Below are 4,348 nucleotides of genomic sequence, written 5' to 3' on the forward strand. Positions count from 1 at the left end.
AGCAGTTTTGAGCAGCGGAGACTTGTCAACACCCCAATATTTGGTTATTAATTTATTTTATAGATCCCAAAAGAATGAAAGGCAAAGCTAACTTCGGCTAGATTTGAAGTTTGAAAGTAAAGGGCCAGAACAAATACCGCAAGACATTTTTTTCCCTATGCTCTAATGAGTCTCCTTGATCACTGCCTTATGAAGTAATCTCTTGTAATTATTTCCAGTTTAGGCATAGAGCCAATAATTTTGAGTGAGGTGGTAAGTCAACATCATCGACCTCAGTAGTTGACTGATATTTTATTGACATTCGATAGGATGAAAGGCAAAGTTAACCTTGGCGGGTTGTGACCTGACAAAATAATCTCTTTTGAGATATTGGTTTCAAATTTTGGCACAAGGCTAGCAATTTCGTGGTGGTTGAGGGAAGGTAAATCGATTACATAGACCTCAGTACTTATTTATCGACGCTAAAAGGATGAAAAGCAAAATCGACTTCGGCTGAATTGGAACTCTGAACGTAAAGACCGACGAAATGTCACTAAGCATTTTGTCCGGCGTGCTAACGATTCTGATAGCTTTTGAGATATCAAACACAAAAAAATGAAGGTAGATTTTCCAGCCACGTTATACTCGCCATTTCTATTGTAATTTCAGTTAATTTTCTGAAGAGCAGGATGTCCCTCACTCTCACCTTCAAGTGGTACTTGAAGAAATTAAGGTTTGGTTAGAAGAGGAAAAGTTCCATCCCTCCAACTTCTCAGATATATCCACCATATATCTTTCGCCATAATCACCTTTTCCTAAAATATTGTCAATGATTAATTAATATTTTGCATTTGTCTCCTTTGCCGATTTTTTTCAAGGATTAGTCATTTAGACAATAATAATCATTATTATCGCGAAGATTGTAATTTAAATTAAAATTTCTTAGCTTATTGCATCATCTACTTTACTATGAAGTTTCCATATAGCTCGCATTCTTGGTTAATTTTCCTCGGACATTGTTTCAGAGATAGCTTTCTTGAAATCCATTTCTACATAAAACGAGCCATTTGATTTAATTTTTCTCTATTGAACCGAATAATTTAACCGGACTCTTAACAAGCGACAAATAATGGTCAGCATGCTTTTACTTCTCCAGAGTTCTGTGTCGACATTGATTTGTCACATGGAATTTCTTCAAAGAGGCATGGATCATCTCAAATTCCAACACCATAACGATAACATCACCCGTGTGTGCAGATTCAGTTACTCTCTGCCTTAGTCGAAGAAAAACAGGAGGCAACCCATACAACTTTTGAAGAAAAAAACCTCAAGAACCTAAAGGTACAGAGTAGCAAATCGGTATAAAGATGCACTTTTGGGTGTCTGCGAATGCGATACGAAACGGTTCCAATAGATGGTCGTTAACTTTGACAACCGGGAAGATATCATAACTCAATGAAGTGATCCAATCTCTGAATAATGGATTGAAATCGACTATAGCTATAACATTCGCAAGGTAGCAATGGCTGACTCTGTTAGACACTTTACATTGCTCTGAACTAGTGGCTTTTAACCTAGGTGGTAGCCAGTTTGAAGGCCTTGTGAACTTAGAAAAGGGGATGGTAAATGTCAAGATGGACGTTGGGTGTTTAGAGGGGTCGTGAGTTTTCTTAGAAATAAAATATTTAAACCAGGCACAATACTTATATTTTAAACGTTTTTTTTTTTCAAAATCACTTAGTTAGGATTAAAGTATGAGTTCGGACATTGTATAATCAGTAGACAAAAGCCATAACTAACAATGCACCAAGGCCCAGTGTAATTTCCTTATATAAGTGCTAATTTCTTTTTAGTATTTCGGTAAAAATTACCACAGGGTTAATTAGTTCATGCAAATATCTTTTAAGGAGAGACACATCACAGAATGGGATAGTCTAAAGAAGAATGGATACTGTATGATTAAAAATAAGCGAAAGGAGCGTTTGAAAAACACCATTTAGTAATAGGCGGCACGGAGCTACAAAAAACAGAGTCTGTGATCTTTACTGATATGCAACCTATCACTGTTAAATTGTTAAATAAGACCCACCCCTATCTTTGATGTAATGTGTGATACAGAGTTTGACTTGAATGGATTTTGCCTCAATCGCACAAGTTTGTACGAAAACGATGGCACTGTTAAAGACAAACAATAAATTCTTTGTTATCTCTTAGCAGCTGTTTAGCTTCTGGTCAGGCTGAAACAGTATACATATGATCAATGCTATTTTAGCTGTAACAGCTCAGTTTACATACATACATACATACATACATATATACATACATACATACACACACACACACACACACACACCACACACACACACACACACACACACACATAGATAGATAGATAGATAGATAGATAGATAGATAGATAGATAGATAGATAGATAGATAGATAGATAGATAGATAGATAGATGGATAGATGGGGAGAGAGAGAATGTGTGTATGCGTGTAGAATTCACACTCCTTTGCATTAACATAATGAAATCCTAGATACACATTAAAAAAAAAAGGGACAAGGTTGTCAGAGCTAGAATGCATTTGACCAGCCCTTTTTCTTCTATTTGAATACGACACTGTGTGCCTTGAAGGAGGCTCGTTGCTATGGGCAGATCTGCCCATACTAATTCTTATGCCTAATGTATTTTCTCCTTGAAGGTTATATAACCCAGGGCTGTTTATAAACAAGTTTTTCTTCATAGAACTAGTGTGTAACGTAATAAGCTAAACATAAAGGGGACAAACAAGGGATTAAGTCGATTACATCGACTCCAGTGCGTAACTGGTACTTGTTTAATTGACCCAGAAAGGGATGAAAGGCAAAGTCGACCTCGGCAGAATTTGAACTCAGAACGTAACGGCAGACAAAATACTCCTATGCAGCTCGCCCGGCGTGCTAACGATTCTGCCAGCTTGCCGACCTGTAATAAGCATATATTATAAGACATATGTTTCTTTATTGCCCACAAGGGGCTAAACATAGAGAGGACGAACAAGGACAGACAAAGGGATTAAGTCGATTACATCGATCCCAGTGCGAAACTGGTACTTTTATTTATCGACCCCGAAAGGATGAAAGGCAAAGTCAGCCTCGGCGGAATTTGAACTCAGAACGTAACGACAGACGAAATACCTATTTCTTTACTATCCACAAGTGGCTAAACATAGAGAGGACGAACAAGGACAGACAAAGGGATTAAGTCGATTACATCGATCCCAGTGCGAAACTGGTACTTTTATTTATCGACCCCGAAAGGATGAAAGGCAAAGTCAGCCTCGGCGGAATTTGAACTCAGAACGTAACGACAGACGAAATACCGCTAAGCATTCCGCCCGGTGCGCTAACGTGTCTGCCAGCTCGCCGCCTTTATTATAAGACTTATAGATATTCAGTAACATACAAATAACGCGCATGTGTGTAAGTGGGTTGCAACGTAAGCATATACTATTCAAAATAAATCTGGCGCAATTTCTCGGACATTTCAACCGCAATGCTTAGTGAAGGAGTAACGCAATTAAGCTTTTGTCCAGCCGTCGTCATCAGCTCTTCCTTGTTTTCGAGTAATTTCTTCTTTTCCTTATTTGCTATACTGGTATTTCTAATGACCAAAGTGACCAATCCTTGCATTAAATATGAAGAAAAGTTCACCTTTTAATTGAAGAAAATGTTGAACATAAAGGTTCGTACATAAAGGCTCGCACATAAAAGAAAAGATCGTACATAAAGGCTCAAGATATCTCTTAGCATGAGAATAAGACCAAACACGAGATTTATAGACACATTCTACTCATCTCTATTAATGTTGATTAACGCAGGCTAGGCTTTCCTGGAAATTGTTATCGTACGTAACAACGGACCATACTGGCTATTAAGTTTTGGAGACTTGCACACCTTATGAGACCACTCAACTACATTAATGTTATTGGCAAAGACAGACAACACGAAATTAAACCTGGGACAGAGATTCGTAGAGCAGCGTGATTAAACGCATTTCCGTTGCGGCAACTTGAAGAATATAATATAATATATAATATGATATAATGTAATATAATATAACATAGACACACACACACACACACACACACACACACACACACACACACACACAAGATAGATAGAAACATACACAGATACATACATAGACAGGCAGACAGACAGATTGATATATATATATGTATGTATGTATGTATGTATGTATATATATTGTTGTATTTCGGGACGGTCATTTTGTTTTGCCAAATAAACACACGCACTATATGTTTTTTTCTTCATTCGTTTATTACTGTTTGTATTTCATTTTTAAGTCATTATCCATTGTCCGG

The sequence above is a fragment of the Octopus sinensis genome, linkage group LG1, assembly GCF_006345805.1.
Source record: "Octopus sinensis linkage group LG1, ASM634580v1, whole genome shotgun sequence".
NCBI classification, from domain to species: domain Eukaryota; kingdom Metazoa; phylum Mollusca; class Cephalopoda; order Octopoda; family Octopodidae; genus Octopus; species Octopus sinensis.